The sequence below is a fragment of the Sturnira hondurensis genome, unplaced genomic scaffold (assembly GCF_014824575.4).
Source record: "Sturnira hondurensis isolate 20B ecotype Veracruz unplaced genomic scaffold, ASM1482457v3 Scaffold0002840, whole genome shotgun sequence".
In the NCBI taxonomy this organism is placed as follows: Eukaryota; Metazoa; Chordata; class Mammalia; order Chiroptera; family Phyllostomidae; genus Sturnira; species Sturnira hondurensis.
The window spans coordinates 28,881,689-28,903,835 of NW_028075471.1; the positions used below are offsets into that span (position 1 = coordinate 28,881,689).

A 22,147-nucleotide genomic window follows, 5' to 3' on the forward strand; every position below is an offset into this window, starting at 1 on the left:
GTAGAGTCCTTTTATACTCTACAACTAGTTTCCTCTGTTATTATCATTAGTATGGAGCATTTGTTAAAGTTAATAATTATTTATACATTTTAAATATCTATACTTGTTCACATTTTCTTTGCTTTTACCTAATGTTATTATCTGTCCCAGGATCTCATCTAGAATATCACATTATATTTAGTCATCATGCCTCTGTACTTCATCTTGGCAGTAACAGTTCCTCAGATTTTCCTTGTTTTTTTATGTCTATGATACAAGAAGAAATAATACATTTGGTGTTTGTCCCAGATTCCTGGAACACACATAGCTCAGAAAACGCTTGGACTCTGGGGAGTGTTCAGAGTGCCTCTTGCATGCTAATGAGATGTACTCTGCCATCCAGTGGCCCCAAGGTAGCTTCAGGATGTGGGGTGTGGGCTGGTGCATCCAGAAAGATCAGGCCTAATTACAGGATTCGGTGCCCCTCTCCCTCCTGTGGAGGGAGAAAGGGCTGGAGTTTGGGCTAATCGCCTCTGGCCAATCACTTAATCTTTATAACAGAGCCTCTGTAAACACCCCTAAAATAGAGCTGCCTGGTTTGTAATAAACCTGTAACAGGTGAGGAAAGCACTCTCCCAAGTTGTGTGCAAATAATGGGAACTGAAGAAGGAATTGTGGGAATTCTGAAATTTTTACCCAGGCAATCAGACTTGTGTGTGGCAACCTGGGACTTGCATGTGTGTGGCCTCTGAAGTAGGGGACAGACTTGTGGGACTGAGCCCTTTATTTGTGGGGTCAGACACTCACTATAGTGTCGAAGTCAAATTCGCTGAAAAGCTGAATTGGTTGGTATGAAGGAAAACGCTACAATTTGGTGCCAGCAGCGTTGTATATAAAAACATTTTAGTGTAAAGCACTGTAACTTTAACATGGTGTTAGGGTGGTCAATGATGCCAGCGGTGAAAGAATTCACAAAGAGAAGTGTAAAATTTTTATTCACTCTCCAGGAAGGGAGAGGGGCATGGAGTGGAGAGATATACCAGCATTGAGGGGTGGGGCTTTGAGCTTTTATTGGATTATAAGTGGATTTAAAAAGTTGGGGGGGTTGCTACTGCTGGGTAGTTGGGGTGTTGAAAGGTGAGGCTGCAGTTTGCTCCAGTGTTATCTTCCGCCTGTGGCTGTAGGGAGCGATTGGTGAGTTCTGTTCTTGCTTCCAGTAACTTCCTGTCCTGGGACAGAAGCTCAGCAGCCTAAAGTGGCAGTCATGTTTCCCAGGGTCACAGGCCTGCTAGGCAAATAGTGCCACAATAGCAACTGGGGCTGGCTTTATCCTTTCAAATGGGAGCTGTAATTATTATACAGAGCACAGACTATTTAGCTCCTCTGACATCCTACCATCATTTTTCCTTATGAAACTACCAGTGGGGCATAATCTTTGTCCACTGAACTTATTTTCTTTCATCTTTGTTTCTCTCTTCTAAGCCTTCATTGTAAAAACTACCCTTTCTAATTACCCCCCTAAGGATGACTTGCAGTTTTCATAAATTGCACTAAAAGGATTGAGGTTACCAAACATGTATAGAAGTTTATACACGTAGAGCTGAATTTTGCACAGACGAAACTGGTATTGGGGGAAGAATTACGTAATTGCAAGCCTGAATTTCTTCCTTCCTCCAATGTCTCTTGGAGTCATGCAGCATCAGTTCTTCCTCATATCTGCCAACCATCACTTCTCAGTTTTGACTTCCCAGTCCATCAAGCAAGCCTACCCAGATTCAACCAGCTCTCTCCCAGGTGTCTCTATTCAGATAAGGCCTTTACAGCCAGGAATGGCCACTCTCCATAGAAACAAAGATTCCAGAGCAAAGCTTGAGCCCTTGCTGAACGCATCCTTCCAGGCAGAGAAACCCACTCCGACAGGGTTAGGCTTTGAGGGACAGGTTTCTGAGGCTGGACTTAATTAGGTTCCTGGCTGCTGCTCCGCAGTGTGGTCCCCGCCCAGTCCCTGGAGCTGTTCACTCAGCCCTAGCTGTGACAAATTCTAGGATTACAGGCTCATTAGGACAGAACCCCTTTTTCTTTTCTTTTTCAAATTTCAGCTTTATTCAGATATAATTGACAAAACTGTAAGATATTTAAATGCACATAGTGGTGATTTGATATACATACACATTGTGAAAGAATTCCCTCCATCTAAATTAACTCACATATCCATCACCTTACATATTTTTTCCTTTCTTTCTTTGCACACGTGTGTGTGTGTGTGTGTGTGTGTGTACATTTCAATTCTATACTCTTATCAAATATCAATTAAACAGTACAGTGTTATCTAATTGTAAAAAAAATATGGAAGTTGCCCTGGCTGGTGTGGCTCAGTGGATCGAATGCTGGCCTACAAACCAAAAGGTCGCAGGTTCAAATCCCAGTCAGGGTATATGCCTGGGTTGCAGGCCAGGTTCCCAAGTTGAGGGCATGTGAGAGGCAACCAATTGATGTATCTCTCACATTGATCTTTCTCTCCCTCTCTTTCTCCCTCCCTTCTGCTTTCTCTAAGTAAATAAAATCTTAAAAAAAAAACCGCACACACTAAAAATAGGGAGCTCTTCACGACACAGTACAATAGAGCCTCTGCATGTCTTTCTGTAGCATGGCTCACAAATCAGTCCTCCACAGCAAACATATTTTAAGTTCTCCAAGTGACCCCTCCAAAGGCCCTTCTTGCCAGCCTGCTGTGAAGTTCATCTTAAGAAACCACCCCCTTGGAACAGCTCTTCACAGATGCATCTTCCTTCACTTTTTTCACCCTTTTTTATTCTTTAAATGGGTGAGGGCCTAAGAGTCATGAAACCAACTCTCTCCCTTTCCTTATTACAGAGTATGCATGGGGGTCTCCTCCCCTCACCTTAAGTGTGATGCCCGTCATATTGGTTCCTGGGTTGAACCTCGACAGGCAGGTTCAGAATTTAATATCCTCTTACAGCCTAACATTCTATGAAAACTTTTAGTTGTCCCCTTTTGTTAGGAACTGAACTGTATCTCCCAAAATTCAAATGTTGACGTCCCACCCCCTGCTACATCAGAATGCGAGCCTACTTGGAGCTCCACAAGGCCTTCGGAGAGGAGATAAAATTGAAATGAGGTTGTTAGGAAGCATCCGTGATTCAACATTACCGTGTCCTTGTAAGGAGAGGAAGGGAAGCCAGGGTCATTTGTGCACAGAAGGATGACTTCATGAAAGAGGCTGCAAGCGGGTCGCTGCCCACAAGCCGAGGAGAAGGGCCTCAGAGAAAACCAACCCCACCAACTGACCTTGGCCTTCCGGCCTCCAGAACTGTGACAAAATAAATATCAGCCACTTACACCACCCAGCCTGGTATCTGTCAATGGCCGCCTTCGCAGAGTAGCGCGCCTGTTTGTCTGTTTGTTCCAAGAGAGGTTCGCAAGTACATGTGGTTTGGGGTTTTTGTTGTTGTTATTTGATGAGCATATGTCATCCTTTTCTCATTTTCTATGTCTTTTTTTTTCCCTCAAAAGTTATCCTTGCCCAGTTAATGTGTAGCACTCAAATAAAAGGAGACCACTCAGCCTTCAGAAGGCCAGATGTATTTTATCTCTTATAAGAAGAAACTGAGCCCACCTTAAAGAAAATGAAGACTCAAAAGTATTACATTTTTGCTCTGGCTGGTGTAGCTCAGTGGATTGAGCGCGGGCCTGTGAAGCAAAGGATCGTAGTTTGATTCCCAGTCAGGGCACATGCCTGGGTTGCAGGCCAGTTCCCAGCAGGGGACACATGAGAGGCAACCACACATTGATATTTCTCTCCTTCTCTCCTTCCCTTCCCCTCCTTCTGAAAATAAATAAATAAAATATTTTTTAAAAGTATTACATTTTCTGCAAACCCTCTGTATCACTGAATTCGCATTAAAAATGACTGTAAAATCACTTGAGTTTATTAATAAAATACACATTATATCCTCTTGTGCAGCATTATATGAGGACTGCTGTGTTACATAGGAGTAAGGGATTGATACCTTGCTTGTGCCTTCTGAGATTTAAAAAAATAATAAATCTGATCTAGCCAATACATTAATCAAAGGAAAAAAGTAGCTGAGCATTTGAGATCTTGGTTCCCAGCATGTCATCAGCTTTGCTCAAGTAAACTCATAAAAATTCTCAGAAAGAAAAATATACATATTTGAAAGGAATATTCTAAACTCCCTAGTTAAAGACAATGTAATTGTCTACTATGAACCTGCAGTTTCTCATTTGCCTTGGACATGACCACGAAACATTTTCCCACTAGGTTTTCTTTCTGCTTCATTGCTAGCATTCAGCCTGTTGGGGAAATTTGATTAACCCTTACTTATTTTCATTGCCTAGATCAGCACTGTCCAATGTAAGCACAACGTAAGCTGTATGTGATTTTCATAGTAGCCACTGGTAATTGGTGAGATTTTGTAATGGCTGTCTTAGATTTCTAGAATCTTCCAGATGTCCTTTGTCCAGCTAGTCCTTCTAGGGTGCTGCTGACCAAATAGTTTGTCAACACATGATCATCTGTATTCCTATTATGTAGGACCTACTGTCTTGGCACCTGACTGGATTGAGCATAAAAGACTCAAACTCATGAGGAAACGAAGGACTCAGAACATGTGAAATTTCTTAAATAATTCCTCCAAGTTGCAGAGGAGATAAGAAAGCAGAGGATAAAGAACACAGGTGCACAGATGTCTTTGGAAAAGAATAAGGGACATCCTTCCCTCATAACAAGTGTATACTCATTGACTTACAGTTGCTTATTTCTGCAAATTCTTATTTACATTATGTTTTACTACTTTCAGCCTTGCAGTACCTGCCTCTACCTACTTAATTTTGTATTTCTGCCCACGTGACCCAATTTCTCCTATTAAATTGCTCCTTTTTCCTAATTTTACCTACCAACTGCTTTCCTAATGTGGGAAGGAAGAAACTTTACCCTCAAGGTTCTTCTGGCTGTCCTAATAATCAAACAGATGTGACAAGATTACAAGAGAAGATAAGCTCACTTACCTGGCAGGGGAGATACCTTGGTCACAAAGGTGATTTTCCTGGGGTGACACTTATCCATTGCTGAGCCCTGGGATTTCCCCCAAAGTGGAAAATTAAACAGCATAATTTGTGGTTCTAATGGAACAGGGTGCAGCCAAAGGGGGACCCCCCCGAATGGGGATTTGTAATGGGACTTGTCTAGAACTCAGGGTGTCCAGGAAATATTAGAAAAATATGTATAGGATGTCCTCAACCCACAAGTCTGAGCTGGGAGATGGGATGCATGGAGCAGGGCCATTGAGAATTGCTTTGAATAGCAACTGTTTTGCAGATAATCTCTAGAATGGTCATTTAATATATCTGCAACCTTTAACTGGTTTCATAGATATGTTGAATAGCTGTGGCCATGCTTCGAGCCAGGGGGATGGGGGTGACTTCAATCCAAGATGTAACTAGGAAGCCACTCCCCCAGGTTGCGTGAGAGCTTGGAGATGATTGCCTCCATGCCGTGAGGCCACACCTACCCAGACTTAGTGTGGCAGCCCAGTAAAGCTGGAAGAATAGGGAATGCTGGCAGGTGTAACTGATTGTGGGAGGAGTCAGCAATAGGGCTGCAGAGGAAGATGGGTGCTGGGATTTAAACTCAGGCTGGCAGCCATGCTCAGCTTTTTGGTTGGGACCACGTGGCTTTGGCGAAAGTTAGGACCATTCAGCTTTAGGATACTCTCTTTTTTGCCATATGGCTTAGGAAGCAGGAGAGACTTTGCCTTGAAGGAAATGGGTGAAAGGACTCTTGCTGATGGGCCATGAGAAGGTGCCACATGGTTTTGGATTAACTGGAGATGGTGGCAGTGACACAACTGATGGTGCCAGGAGCCTGTACCACGGGCTTCTGCTTCTTCTCCTGAGATATGGTACCCTGGACTGGGTAGAGGGAGAAGGAAGGACTGTGTGGTTGTGGGCATTCTGAAGGACTTCAGTATTTTTAATGAAGACATTAAGTTATTACTCTAAGTCTATATAACTTTTTAAATAAATAATAATCCCTCTCCTTTTCACCAGTCTCTGGCACTGAGAGTTGTTTTTTCCCTGGTGGTGGGCAAGATGAACCTAGTAATGGGGGGAGACCCCCAGAGCACACGAGTGGGTTCATTCAGTAATGGTGTATCATTCACCCCCCTCTCCCACCCCAGGTCTGTTCTGTAACAGTAAGGGACTGAGTTCACGCTGTCCCCTGGGAAAAAAAAAGAGAGAAAATAACTAAATTTAATACATATGTATGGGAACCCCACAGACATGAGATAGCCAGGGACCTTGTGTGCAGAGAGGTTCAGAGACACAAAGGGAAAGTGGGTATCTGAGACATTCTGAGCTGGGGGTGAGTTAAGGTGCCTTGGGGGCTGCATTGCAGGGTGATAAGAGCAGATGTTAAGTAAATAGAAGTTTGACCTGCCCTACAGATAGGTCAGAGGTTATCTCTGATCTTCTCTTGACCCCTATAGAGGCACATCTTGGATGACTCATTCTGAACCCCCACTAATTTCTCCTGCATTACTAGATTACCGTATTTTACCACATGTAATGCACACCCACGTTTTGTGTGCGTTATACACAAGATTATCATGCCCATGGTATGTAGTCGTTATACCCATGTGTAATGCACATCCCAATTTTTCCCTCAAAAATTTGGGCAAAAAAGTGTACATTATATACAGCAAAATATGGGCGTATTCTACTTCTGGTTTTTTGCGGGGGGCTGTTTCTTTTACTTACCAACAAGTTACTTATTTTTTCTGTAATAGGAAACAAATCTTTTTTAAAAAGATGAGATTGTATAATCTTATTCAGTTCTTCTCATGCCCTTTATTAAATTCTCCCTGAATACAGGTATCTGTCGAATGCAATAAAATGCAAGCACAAAACCAGAACAAATGTATAGTCTTAACGTCATCCCCTAAAGAGCAACAAGGAGAGTGGGACTTATTTGGACCACAGGGTAGGGGAGATGGAGTTGTCTTTAAAAGCTCCCCAACCAGTTAAAATTGTCGTTTCTAATTTTAACCACATCTCAGCAATTTATGGTTGCCTTGTGAACATCCAGGGTCACTCCCTAAATAGTTGGTGCTGTTTCTTAAACTTTAGTATAGTGTGTTTCCTTCCTGGAAGGAAACTTACAACAAAAACTTCCCCCTTTCTTCTGTTGTAAGGTAGTATCAGATGTTGTCTGGACACTGTAACTGAGTAAGAGGCAAGTATTGAATCTATACTTAGAAAAAGGAAGGGGAAAACCAAGACGTAACTGCTTTAGTGTGTGAAATAAAAGGGGCCACGTTAACCTGACAAACTCAAAGGCTGGTCTGAAATTACAATTTATTAAGTAAAAGTTCGGTTTTACCTTTCATCCCATCCCAGAGGTTTTCCCTCTGTGCTCTCTCCCACCTCCCTAGTCCATCACCAGTGGGCTTCATGTGCCCCCTAGGGCCCCTCCTTTGACTCTGATGCATAAAGTAAGGTGCCAAACTGCCTTTGCCCTGGGCACTTCTCAGTCCGTCGGGCTGTTGCTTCTCCGCAGTTGTCTGTCAGTTTGGCTCAAACTCACCAGAGTTCTCTACGGGTTTGAATGTTTCTTACACTGAAAAGTGGATTGATGCTTCGGCATTTTAAAATATCTCCGTAGCTCAGCATTTATGGGATTTATAACACTGCTCAGATTTATGACCTTTTAGAACCTCTGTAGAATTCTTTTTTTTTAGAGATACGAATCCATTATATGGTTACTTAATGTGTTGAATTTTTGTTTTGTTTTACGAAGCATATTCCCTGATCTCCTGTGGCTCTTCCTGATGATTTCCTCAAAATTTAACAATTTATATAGTATCTTATATTATTTTTTAAAGATTTTAGTTATTTATTTTTAGAGGGGAAGGGAGGGAGAAAGAGAAACATCAATGTATGGTTGCCTCTCATGCGTCCCCTGCTGGGAACTTGCCTGCAACCCAGGCATGTGCCCTGACTGAGAACCGAACTGGCAACCCTTTGGTTCACAGCCCACGCTCAATCCACTGAGCTATACCAGATAGGGCTATATACTATCTTATATAATTTACTGTTGTATATTAAGAATCTGAACTGGTACATATTTCTTGGTCTTTCTGTTTTATTACTTGCATTTGATTAAGGTAAATGAAGACCCCAAAACAGTGGCTCCAATAAACAGATTTTATTTTTGTTTTTGTAATTTAATGAGAAGTCCAAAAAGCAGGCAGTTGTTAGTGTTACTTAGAGGATACAAGGGTATCACGGCAGAAGTCTTTGACATTTTCTTAGCTTTTCTTATGGTCGTGAGACAGTGTTGCAGTCCTAGCCAACATACTTATTTTTCAGGTAGCAGGAAGGAGGAAACCTATTTCAAGTAAAGCAGAACTTTCTTCTTACATGTCATTGGAGAGAACAGTGTCACGTGGTCTCCCCAACTCTAAGGGAAGCTGAGATCTTTTTATTTTAGTTTAGTTTAGTTTTAGTTGAGCAAATTGCCATCCTTTGAAAAAATTGAGATTCTATCAGTAAGAAAGAAGGGGAGGGGTGTATTAATCGGGTAATTCACAGTCTGACACACCACACCATAGTGCCTATTCTTTTTCCATACCAGTTGCTATTCAGTATATATTGACTTAATATTTGATCAAAGTAAAACACAGCTACATAATCTGATATTACTGGTAGTTAGTCAGCTGAAAGAAAAATAGAACATTCCAACTAGTCTAAGCACTTGGTACCACAGCAGTAAAGAACACAAATGCAAACTAGCTTTGTTCTTCTAGCTATGTCAAGACTAAAGACATATCCATTTGCACTTAAAACACCTAGATCTTACATTGTCCTTGAGACACGGCCACTGCCTTTGTACATGCTAATGGGGTATAGAAGCTGCTCTCACAATGATGTGTCACAACTGGCTGAACAGCTGGAGAACTTTAGAGTGAATGATTGTAAATATGAGATACCCATAAAAGGCTATGTGGATTTCAAAGGGATTGGGTAATATTTGATGGATATGCTGGTATTTGAAGGGTAGCAGTCATGATTATGAAAGGGGAACTCAACAGTTGAAGATTTTACCTGTAGTTTATACTTGATATGTATGTGGAAAGCTGTTATTGCAGGAACTGGAATGCATGAGGTACTAGACCCCAGGAGGTTGACAAGCAATTCAAACTGGCACCCCAGGGGGTCTGCAAGTAATGGAGATGGTATCTTAGCCAGTGTGTTCCAGGGAAGGAACATCAGTGATGCAGATAAAGAATTGTTGATCAACAGAGAAAGAAGTGCCAGGAAAACAAACAAACAAACAAAAAAACTCAGCTGGAGACTTCTGCCAAGATGGAGGCATAGGTGGAAACACTGTGCCTTCTCCCACAACCAAGTTTGAATACAACAAAGGTGTGGCGATCAAAGATGCATCCAAAGAACAGAAAACTGAACTATACGGAAGTCCAACAACAACGAACCATTCTACCGGACTGGTAAGAGGGGCGGAGCCAGCAGTGGAGCAGGGTTGGGCAGGAAAGATCGCTGGACCCCAGGCACCCAGGCAGCTGGGGTAGCGTGGGACGGACCCAGTGAGGGCTCGGTACGGCGGGAGTGAGCAGTGAGACAGACCGCACAGCCGCCAGCAATGAACCCAGCAGTGGCTGACCCCGGTCGCACATTCGAGAGCAGTGGGACAAATCGTGCACGGCCCGCGGTGGCGTTGAGAGGAAGCAAAGGGTGCCCACCATTGCTTTCCTTTGGCCTCACCCCCACATACAGCGTCACAATCCAGCGACTGGGTTGCCCAGCCCTGGTGAACACCTAGGGCTCTGTTCCTCATACCTAACAGGCACAAACAGTCCAAAATATGGCTCAAGAAGAACTCAAAGCCCCAGAGCCGATAACGCTAAGTGACCAGGAAATAGCGAACCTCTCAGATGCACAATTCAAGACACTGGTGATCAGGATGCTCACAGAACTAGTTGATTTTAGCCACAAACTAGAGGAACATATGAAGGCTAAACTAATTTCAATGAAAGGAAATGCACAGGAAATCAATAGTGATGGAAAGGAAACAGGGACTCAAATCAAGGGGGTGGACCAGAAGGAACAAAAAAATGACCAAACAGGAAAAAGTGAACTTACAAGAATTCAAAAAAATAAGGAGAGGATTAGGAACCTCCAGGACATCTTTAAATGTTCCAAAATACGAATTATAGGGGTACCAGAAGGGGAAAAGAAACAGCCACGAGTGGAAAACTTATTTGAACAAATAATAAAGGAGAATTTCCCCAGTCTGGCAAAGGAAAGTAGACTTCCAGGAAATCCAGGAAACTCAGAGAGTCCCAAAGGAGTTGGACCCAAGAAGGAACACACCAAGGCACATCATAATTACATTAGCCAAGATCAAAATGAAGGAGAGAATCCTAGAAGCAGCAAGAGATAAGGGGACAGTCACCTGCAAAGGAGTACCCATCAGACTGTCAGCGGATTTCTCAAAAGAGACCTTACAGGCAAGAAGGAGCTGGAAGGAAATATTCCAAGTCATGAAATCCAAAGACCTACATCCAAGATTACTCTATCCAGCAAAGCTTTCATTTAGAATGGATGGGCAGATAAAGTGCTTCTCAGATAAGATCAAATTCAAGGAGTTCATCATCACCAAGCCCTTATTATATGAAATGTTAAAGGGACTTATCTAAGAAAAAGAAGATAAAAAATATGAACAGTGAAAGGACAGCAAACTCACAGTTACTAACAACCACACCTAAAACAAAAGCAAACCAAGAAGACAGCTAGATCAGGAGCAGAACCATAGAAATGAAGAACACATGGAGGGTTAGCAACAGGGGAGTGGGAGGAGGAGAAGGGGGGAGAAGATACAGAAAATAAGTAGCATAGATGGTAGGTAAAAAATAGATAGGGGGAGGGCAAGAATAGTAGGGGAAATATAGAATCTAAAGAACTTGAGACATGGTCATAAACTAAAGGGGGGGAAGAGTCGGGGAGGGGTGTGCAGGGTGGAGGGGAATGAAGGGGGGAATAAAACAACTGTAATGGGATAATCAATAAAATATATTAAAAAAACTCAGCTGGAGCCACACTTGACCTGGGCACTAGTATTTTTAATCTATCCAGAAATTTTCTTTTCTGGCTAAAAGCCTGAATGCCCTTAGGGTGCCTTTACTTTATTCATTTGCGTTAATTCAAAGAGGATGAGCTGCATTCCCTCCCTCAATGGGGCGATTTTTTTACTGTCTCAAGTGCTGACTTGATAAACCACGACAAAGGTGGGCAGACCTGATGCTTTGAAGTAGCCGATCCCATGTGCTAGTGTTGAAGTCCTGCCATGGTTGGCAGTGCTCCCAGGCCTAGAGTGCATTTTGGGATGATTAATGTGGTAACTGAAGTGCTATTAATGTGACATTACTAGAACCAGGAGGTGAGGAGTGGATGGAAAGGAAAATAATTTTCCCTCTACCTTTCTATTCTCCCCTGGGAATCCTAAAAGAAAAGACAGACTAGAGAATATAAGGGGGATAGATGGTAAAAAAAAAAAGAAAAAAATACATACAAAAAAGACAGACTAACCAGAGAAAAATAACTGCTAAAAAAACAAAATTCACCCGAGTACATTTGAAGATCTAATTGGCTTTAGTAAGTGATTCATGAATGTAGCAGCATCCCATATAGCAAATAGAAGGTGATAAGGGAACTCAGGAGCTAAAGATTTTAGCTTCAGCCATACTTCTTAGGTTTAGGTGACTAAGACATTTAGAAAGCTGTTATTCCAAGAACTGGAATGCATGACCTACCTGACTCCACAAGGTAGCCGAGCAATTTGACTTTTGTGCACCAGGGGGTTTGCAAGTGACGGAGAAGGTATCTGAGCCATTGGATCCCAGGGAGGGATGCAGATAAAGAATTGTTGGTCCACAGATAAAGAAGTACTGGAAAAATTGTGCTGAAGTGCTAGGAAAATCATGCTGGAATGCAACTCTTATCCCAGTTACCTTTTTTCCGAACCCCTCACCTTCTCCTTATATAATGGTCGGCCTGAGATGAGATGTTAATACAGTTTTTGAGTGTACGTAACCGACTATCTTCTCACATCACTGGCATCTGAATAAAGTACCCATAAAAATTCAATCCTTGTCTCTACTTGTTGGGTCTGGCAGTGACAGGCAGTGTGAACTCCAACTTTTCCAGTTTTGAAGGCTTGTATGAGGGGTGGTAAAAAATGGAAGAATCTTATAGGAAGAATTATTTTTCAGTAGTACCTCTTCTTTAGGGGAAAAGAAGGGGGAGAGTCTTTATATAGATTGCCTCTCTGTGTGGTGGATGGAGAGGGCCTATATGACAGATCACCTCATGGTACTTAACCAGAAAATTCTATCCCAGTTGATTAAGACTGTGTTTCACCCTGGCTGGTGTGGCTCAGTGGATTGAGTGAGCATCAGCTTGTCAACTGAAAAGTCGCTGGTTCAGTTCCCAATCAGGGCACGTGTCTGGGTTTTGGGCCAGGTCCCCCACTGGGAGCATGCAAGAGGCAGCTGATTGATGTTTCTCTCCCTCTCTTTCTCCCTCTCTTTACCTCTCTCTAAAAATAAATAAAATCTAAATAAATAAATATCACCTCCATTTAAAAAAAACTCTGTCTGGGAGAGGTTAGAACTACAGTTACATCAGGTATTAAATCTAGGTTTGGTATCATGGCCGTTTAGCATGAGCAAAGGCATTTTGGGCTGTGTTTTTTTTCTTTAACAAAACAGAAGTTTATTAGCATGTATATGTCAACGTAAGAAACCTCCAAACCTGTAAATAGTTTTTATAAGAATTTCTTTGAGCCAAACTGGGTTAAGGAGGGAATGTAAGGAGCATTACATGAGTGTGGGAGAAAGCAAGGTGAAGGGGGGGTTACAGCATAGCTAACCTTACGTGCTCTCTTGAGGGTGGTTATACGTATTCCAAAGGTGTGTTAACCTTTGCACCGGAACAATAGACAAGGCTCACTTAAGGCAAAAATTAACCTTTTACTAAGGAAGTTATAGGTTGGGCCGTGACCTGGACCTGCCCAGTTAGGCATTTATAATCATATCACCCTGTGAGGAAACTTTGCGCAGAACCGCCCCTTTTGTTTTGTCCGTATACACATGGGAGATACCCTTGGGAAAATAAGTATCTCTCCTAGGTGATTTAGAATTGTAACAGGTGCAGTTAAAACCAGAGAGAGGGTATGGGGAAGGTGTGTTAGGGGAGGGGGAGGAAAATATGGCGAGGTGACTACAGGTCCATATGCAGATGTAAGGTGGTGCTTCTCCGCTATTAAGAATTACCTGTGATTTAATTGTCCTCTTTCTGGTACAGAGTAAAAGACACCCTTACAAATGGAGATTTCCTTTATAAATTTATTTATTTATTTTTACAAAAGGTAACTTCTGTATTTTCTGAGTCTTCCCTGTGTCTGCTGTTTCTGTGAATAATCAACTGAAAATAATCCTTAGGCCAAAAAGGCATATACTGGGGTGGCATTGTCTGCCACCTTTGATTAAAAAATGAATTAAAGCCTGGATGAAAGGTAATGAAATCAAGGACTGCCATGGGAGCAGCAGAAAGAGAGGAGAGAAAAGGGAGGGATTATTACCCTGGCCAGGTAGGTCAGTTGGTTAGAGCATCGCCCTATATGGCAAGGTTCTGGGTACAGTCAGGGCACACACAGGAATCAACCAATGGATGCATCAGTAAGTGAAACAAAAATCAAGAGGAACAACAAAGTGATGTTTTCTCTCTGTCTCTGTCTCTGTGTCTCTCTCCCTCTTTCTCTTTCTCTTTCTCAAATCAATGAATAAAAATTTTTAAACAGAAAGAGAGACACAGAATGACAGAGTGAAATCTATAGGCCCTTATGACCTTTGTGAAGCGTTTTCGATTATCCTTAACTTTGTTTGGACATTCCTTATAGTTTCTGTTGAATCATTTCCACAGATTCCTATTTTGTTGCTCATTTAAAATAATTCAGGCATCCCAGTATGTCCACTTACTGAGTTAGGCATAATAAGTAACCTTGCCCTGGCCAGTGTGGCTCCGTTAGAGCATTGTCCCATAAACTGAAAGTTAGCAGGTTTGATTCCTGGTCAGGACGCATCCCAGGTTTGCAGGTTCAGCCCCAGTTTCTCTCTCACATGAGTGTTTCCCTCCCTCCCTCCTTTCCCTCTCTCTCTAAAAATCGATACGCATGTCCTCAGTTGAGGATTAAATAAATAATCAAGGAATATTTTTTATCAAAAGCATAAACGTAATCTTGAATCTTTTTCACCTTTATTCTTTTTTAAATTAGAGGCTGTAACTTATTTCTTTGATATAATAATTAATTTGAAATCTAGTGTCGCGAACCTTACCTGAAACGGCAATCAGGGAAGTCTGTACAATTACCGCTTTTGTCAGCAGGTGGCAGACCTCTGTCTTTGCTATGCCACAGTGGAGCTGTGCTGTTTAAGTTACCGTTCTTGTTTGTGCGCTTTTGTTTACTTTCTTGGTGTTGTTTAAACCATTCCATACAATTTAAAGGACCTGACAAGAAGACAATGGTAAGATGCCCTAAATCAAATGACAGCAGGCCAGAAGGTGGAAGGAAGAGCCAAAAGAAACAAGTACAGGGCTAAACCAACAGAAGACTGCCCACACTCCTGAGTGTAAATTGGAATTTTGGATTCATTTTCAGGTGGCTATTTTCATGATTGTCTAAAAGAGAAGATAGCCAGGAGCCTCTGCTTCTTGAATTTTCCATCTACTACCCACAGCTAATGCAGACAGTTCTTTCATATGAGTGTCTGCAGCTATCCCAGGACTAGCCTGCACTGGGCTTCAGCTTCTCCCAGCCCCTTTTGTCTGTAGCTAATGTGCCGGTAAATTATTTCAGAACCACTTACGTGTTGTATGAAAACTCTTGCCAACTCCAGGACGGATGCTGGTGGTGTAGGCGCCACACCCCAGGACCCATCTTCTTTTTCTTGCTAGCAGTGGCCTAATAAACCCTTTCTTTTAAAAAAGACCTTCATGAAAAATTTTTGTTTCACGCAAGTAGGACAGTGTTCTGCCAGTACAGCTGTAAATGCTGTTTGCCTATTTTGTTTTTCCATACCTGTTGTTTGTCTTCCTCATCTTCAAGGTGCTAGTAGTTGACAAAATGGTTTAGTAATTCACGGGAGGATTGCTTACGTTGTTTGGCAAGTTCCTGTCTATCAGTAGGTGGAAGTAGGTAGAGTCACGTGTTGTGGCTTCCGCCAGCTCTTTCCTGCCCCCACTTTATCTGCTCCACAACCTGCCATGGCACAGCCCTCTCTACCACACCCCAATACCCTGAGTCAGAGCACTGCCATCCAAAAAAATCATACTCCTACAGTTTCCCCCATGAACAGTTTGTCAACTTACCTAGATTTCTCTGTCAAACGCATAAGGTTCTAAGGGAACAAGACCCTGGACTGATTCGAATGAAGGGAGACAGGAAAAGATTGAGAACCTAAGCATAGTATCAAATACTGAAGTGTTATAAAATAGAAACCCACTGAATTATCTTTAGAAAACACTGGGCTACACTGAGACTAGGACTAGAAAACAACTAGAAATGGATTCCCGTTTGGGTTAATTTGGCCATGTCTGATTCTGCTCTAACCAGGAGAAAGGAATGAAAACTTTGCGCCAAGTGCCCCCTGCATGTGTACCTTTTTTAAGCCTTTTTTAAGCACAGTCCCACTGGTTATTGTAGATTTCTGTTACTTTGCCTAGGAACAACCAGTAAGCAGCAGGGTCAGCATTCAGTCTGAGTCTAGGTCTCTGAAGCTTTTTGGTAAATCATACTTCCCAGTTGGGATGAGAATTACTTTGTTAGCAAAGTGTCGCTGATCTTTATATTTTTTGCTTTTTTAAAAAAATATTTTATTTATTTATCTTTAGAGGGAACGGGAAGGAGAGAGGGAGAGAAATATCAATGTATGGTTGCCTCTGGTGTGTCCCCTGCCAGGAACTGGCCTGCAACCCAGGCATGTGCCCTGACTGGGAATCGAACCGCAGTACTCTGGTTCGCAGGCCTGCGCTCAATCCACTGAGCTACACCAGCCAGGGTGGCTGATCTTTAATTTTTTTGTCTTTCCAAGCTAATTAAATATTTTATTCTATTTTTGTCCTTTGTGCATAATCGTGTACTATGGATATGACTTTGTCACATTCATTCCTAGTTTTGTAGAATAGGAAAACCTATCTAGTGTTCCATAATTATTGTTCTGTTATTCTCTATATTGTAAGTATTCTGGCTTATCCAGTAAAGGTATACAGTGTTTTCTTTCTTTAAAAAGTAATGTAATCTGTGGTTTGAACACTAGGCAGTCTTGTAAGGGAATAAGTTTGTGTGCTATATAACGTTGGAGAGTGTAGTGTGCGTTTGGTCCACATCTCAGTGGGGCCTGATAATGGTTCAGCCTCAGGCAAGTTACCTTACTTTTCTAAGCCTCCATTTCCAGTTCGTTTGAATGGAGAGGATTCATCTAAAAAGTCTATCCCTTTGATTCCTTCAGGGTGGTATATTAAGAATATGTTGTAGTCCTGATTGGTGTGGCTCAGGTGATTGGGCATCAGCCTGAAAAGCAAAGGGTTGGCATTTCAATTCCCGGTCTGGGCACATGCCTAGATTGTGGGTTCATTGCCAGGTCTGGGCATGTGCAAAAGGCATCTGATAGATGTTTCTCTCTCCCATCAGTGTTTCTCTTTTTCTCTTTCTCCCTCCCTTCCTGTCTCTCTAATAAATAAAAATATATATAAATAAATCTTTTTTAAAAAAACAATATGATCCATCTTTGTGTTGTATTTTTTTAATTGATTTAAGAGAGATTGATTTGCTGTTCCACTTATTGATACGTTCATTGGTTGATTCTTGTATGTGCTCTGACCTAGGATCGAACCTGCAACCTTGGCATATTGGGCTGATGCTGTAGCCAACTGAGCTACCAGGCCAGGCCTGTGTTGTATTTTTTATTGCACTAAGGGATAATTTCAACAGTATACTATTCTCAATACCTACTAGGATTATTAAGATTAAAAAAGAGGTGATATACATAGAGTGCCAAACAGTATTTACCACATAGTACTTATTCAATAAATGTTAATTCTCTTACCTTCTCCCTTCTATTAATAAACAAAACTATTCTTTTCACAACTTTCTTCTAGACATGATGTTGTCCCATTGTGGGGTCAAATTAAATAACACATTTAAAAATGACCTGTAAACAGTATTCTCTTTGAGCTCTCAGATTTGGAGATAAACACAGAATGTCTAGTTATAGGATAATCTTTCTTAACTTTAAAAAGATTGGGGATAGGAAGATGTGCTGTATTACACTCAACTTTCAGGAACAATTTTTAACCTGAGCATCTAGGCTAGAAAACAGGGCCTAACCCCTCTGCACCTGCTGTCCTCACTGCAGACCGGAAAACCAGTCCTGGTCGCACTCTTGGGCGTGTGTACTTACATATATGTTGTTTTCAGTTACTGAAATTTAAGTTCATTAACACTATGTGAAAAACATGGGTTCCTGTGAAGGATAAAGCTTCTATATGTGTTTGACTCACTTTTGAACCCCCTCTGGTACACTGACAACAAAAAAGACTGTGTGATTTGCTGTAGATTTTCAAAAATTCACTCATTGGGTCCACCCATACACAGGGATTTCCAAGCCTGTGCCTCGGCATTAGGGAAGTTTTAATAATTAAGGACCCATCAGTACCTGAATTAAGATCTGCTTTTTTAAAGGAATTTGTCCATTTTAATTATTTATGTATTGTAAGGTCCATTTCTCCCTTGAGTCTTTTTTTCTGATATAAAAATAACTATATAAGGAAACAGGTAAGCCACGATTTACACCCTCTCTAAATCCCCCCATATTTGAATAAACATACTCCCTTCTTTCTCTATGCATGTAAACATTAAGTATAATTTTTCCCCAAATTGGATCATACTGTACATTGTTTTTAATAAGATTATTCACTTAATTTATTTCTTAGTAGTAAATTATACTTATTTTAATAACTATTATATTACTTTATGTTGTTATACCATATACAGATATCATAATTTACTTAGCCAGTTCTTCATATTTGAACCTTTACATTTTCCTGTTTTTTGTTACTATAAATAGATCCATGAACAGTCTTGTAGCAGCTGTGCCCACCCTCGGTCATCTGTTTGGATGGAACTGCAGGTCAAGGGGCAAGCGCAAATCCAAGGCTTTCGAATGTGCTGTCAGGTTACCCTCTGGAAGGGCTGGACCGGTTTACTTTCCACCAGTGGCACATTCGAGTCCCTAGGTCCATGTTTTCCTGGGAGTAGGGATTTTTTTTTTCTCATCTTTCCAAATAGTAGTTATTTTTAAGTATTTCTATTACTTTTGAAGTAATTTCTATTACTTTCTATTACTTTTCTATTACTTTTGAAGTTGAGCTTTTAAAAATAGCCCTGGTTGGTGTGGCTTGGTGGAGCACAGGCCTATGGACAGAAGGGGGGGTTTGCAGGTTTGATTCCCAGTCAGGTCACATGCCTGGGTTACAGGCCAGGTCCCCAGCTGGGGGCGTGCAAGAGGCAACCAATCCATGTTTCTCTTGCACATCGATATCACTCTCCTCCTCTTTTTCCCCTCTTTATAAATAAATAGATAGATATTTAAAAAAATAAGTGGCCATTTATTATCTTCTCTTCTGAGTCGTATGAGTTCTTTTTCTTGATTTGCCAAGGCTCTTTATAAAATGAGTTTAACCATGGCAGTATGTTAGAAATGTATTTTTCCAAGTGTTTTTTTTTTGTTTTAGTCCCATTTTGAGCCATCTAAATGTGACCCTCCTTTTCAAACCTTCCCATGGCATCTTTCAACCAGTGTACTAATTCTTTGGAATGTTTTACGGAGCTTCATTTGTACTTCTCTTTTATGCATTTTGACTCGTGCTGTAGTCAGAGTGGGAGAAGAAGATAGCATACTGTTTGAATAGTGTGTATTTCTTAATCTTTAGTTTTCCTTCCCAGCCATAGAATGGGAAAGACTACTGCAGGCAGAAACAGTCAGGCATGATTTCACCCTAATAGATCATTTTTACTTTACCTTCATAAGTGTGACAACACATGCCATGTTCATTTCCTTCAAAATGTAGCAGCATCATAGAGTCTTACTTCCTTATATTTTGGAACATGTAGCTTTAATTAAAAATAATCTTTGTTTTCTTCTGGGTGTACAATATATTCATTACAGACAATTTAGAAAATACCGCAGAGTATGGAGCAGCGCATGCAGTCACCTGTGCGCCTACCCTTCCTCTGTGGTGACTGCTGGTTGTTAGAATACCTTTGATGCAGTCTTGTTAGATGACCATTGCACCGTTGGATTTCGTTTGTTATTTGCTTATTATTCAAGATTCATGTCTGTATTCATGCTTGAAGTGAGACATGTTTCCTCTTTTTGTGCTATTTTTGACAAGCTTATATTAGGGTTTTATGCCAATTAGTTTCATGAACAGAATTGAATCGCTTACCTTCTTTTCATGTGTTTTTAAATAGTCTGCCTAGCATAGGAGGCATCCATTGTCTAAAAGTTTGAAAGAGGTCACCACTATAAAATTTGTCCATAAAGCCTCAGAAGACTAAGTTCTGTGACGTGTATTGTCGAATGTAATACATGTCATCAAAGCTTTTCTAAGGTTAAATTGAGTATTTTGGTTTACTAACTCCATCTAGTTCATTTTCAAAGAAGTTTTTTAAGGGCTATCTTTTGTTGTTTCTTGAATGAACACACTGTAAAAAAGTGAACTAGAAGTAAATTAATCTATTTTCCATATTTTATCATGAAAAATTTCAAATATACACAGAAATTGAAAGTGAGAAATTTATGTGAATTCCTAAAAATGTACAAAAGTATATTCTTTGGGTTCTATTCAAACCAATGAACATTTTTAAAACCTTACATTTAAAACTCAAGTTATCACCTACTACTCTTCCATATAATTTCTAGTAAGTCTTTTTACTGTTTTTTTCATCCTTTTTCTACCTTATTCTTTTTTTAAATGAGTTTATTTGGCACATCAAAAAGGGCATAGTAAGTTAAGTCTTTGTACTCTCTATTTAAATGTATTGGATATAATAAACCAATAATAAAATAAAAGCTTAAGCAAAATCATCTTTTTGCCATCTGTAGTATAACCCATACCAAAATAGCAATCCTAAACAATGCTGTTTCTTTTCAACAGACAGAATACCAACTGTGTAATGTGGAAAGAGTTCAAAATTAAAACAGAGTTTTTCATCTTGTTCCACTTCAGGCACAAAGATTCAGATATAAAATGGAAACAATTTCAGTGCTAAGCATCTTGAAGTATTAGAACATAATGCATTTGAAAGGAGAGCTAAGAAAGACTCCGTTCATTTATGATACTGTCTTACATTCAGTTTTCTTGAACTTGACCTTCCTATTGCAACAATATCATTTCTTCTTTTACAGTAGTTTATTTATTAATTTTTTAAAGAATGACTGCTCTTTATTTATTTTATTTATTTCTAGAGAGAGGGGAAGGGAGGGAGACAGAGAAGTAGAGAAACAATGTGTGGTTGCCTCTCGCGCATCCCACACCAGGGAACCTGGCCCGCAACCCAGGCATGTGCCCTGACTGGGAATTGAACCAGCGGCCTTTCAGTTCACCAGCCAGTATTCAGTCCACTGAGCCACAACAGTCCGGGCTCTTTCTCACAAGTTTAAACTACAGAATCTATTACTTTTTTATGTAAGAAAGTAAAAATGATATACATGTTGTTCAAGAACTTTGAGTTTCTGAAAATTAAGTTAGTCAATGTTAGATATTTGCATAGAATTGTTAAGGATGCATTGAGATCAGAACCATAGGTTTTCTTCAGTTTGTACATTTGTGTGTAAATTCATAAATGCAGCAATCAGCTTCGCCAGCCGTAATCTAAACAATAAGCTTTAGGAATGATTTGCAATAAAAAACTTACGAGATGATCCTTACTTGCTCTTCATTTTCCCAAAATGTAGTTACTGTTTCATCTTTGTTTTTGCTCCTTAACCATTTTAAACTATATCCATGTAAACATGTACAGCACCTTGTTTTAATTTTGTCTTAAATAGTCACAGTGTTGAGCTTAGTTAGCTACTCTCAGAAGACTTTTAAGAGAAATTACATGCCTAGGTAGGTGTCTTGCATGTTTAAAAAAGTTGTCCTTCTATTTACATCATGCAGCAATTAACGGGAACAAGTTTTACAAGAGTTGTAAACAGTATTGCATCTCACCTCCTACCGAACTGTCTTCTGTATATGGCTGTATTGTTTGGTTTAGAATAACTTCCTTAGGGTGTCAGTCAAGTTCATACTGAAGCTTAAAAAGTACATTGCATGGCTGAATGATAATTGGATTATGGTAAACTGTGAGTTAGTAGTTGAATCTTAGATCAGATTATTGAGAAGTAGTACAGGTTTTATGTGGGATTATGAAGTTTTTTCTTTTACATGCCACTGTTAATTAATGTAATAACTTTATACCCTTTACTTCTCTATCCCAAGATTAAAGGTGAAATGAATTAATAAATAATTAAGGTTAAATTGAGAGATTTTATTTTCTATGGGCTTTTTTGTTCTTTTTATAATTCTGAGAAACTTTGAGGTGGCAAACTGAAGTAATTATAGGTTTTTATATTGATTGGATAATGGACAGTATCTAAAAAGATGTAGCTAGTTATTCAGAAATACAAGTGGACATCCCTTTCTCCATTGATAAAAACAGCCAGTTTCAGTGTTAGAAGGAGAGAAAAATCTTCCAAAAAGTTGTGTCCTGTATGAGAAGTTATTTGCTCTTCGCAGTTAAGATATTAGCATCTATACAACAAGGGAGCAGTGCTGGACTTGTAACATTTGGTGCAGACCAAGTTTGGATAATTTGCTAGTGTCCTTTTTTTAAAGCAGTTCTTAAATTTGGGGGATTGTTTCTAACAGAGAATGCTGCTTCACGAAGTTGATTACTGAAGTGTGGTGTGGGTTTGATTTCTCTCCAGCGTAGAGGAGAGAAGAC

At 40.4% G+C, this 22,147-nt stretch overlaps 1 protein-coding gene, 1 non-coding gene and 1 pseudogene across 4 annotated transcripts in view; all 3 read left to right on the top strand.

Annotated features, from left to right (window-relative positions):
• Nucleotides 1-22,147, top strand: part of NT5C3A (5'-nucleotidase, cytosolic IIIA) — a 44,349-nt gene that overhangs the window by 2,139 nt on the left and 20,063 nt on the right. The window lies entirely within an intron of this gene.
• On the top strand, nt 4,211-4,329 carry LOC118983699 (small nucleolar RNA SNORA32). Its single transcript, XR_005065767.1, has one exon. It is a non-coding gene; the product is annotated as a small nucleolar RNA SNORA32 (small nucleolar RNA).
• Nucleotides 5,021-5,167, top strand: LOC118983709 (uncharacterized; annotated as a pseudogene).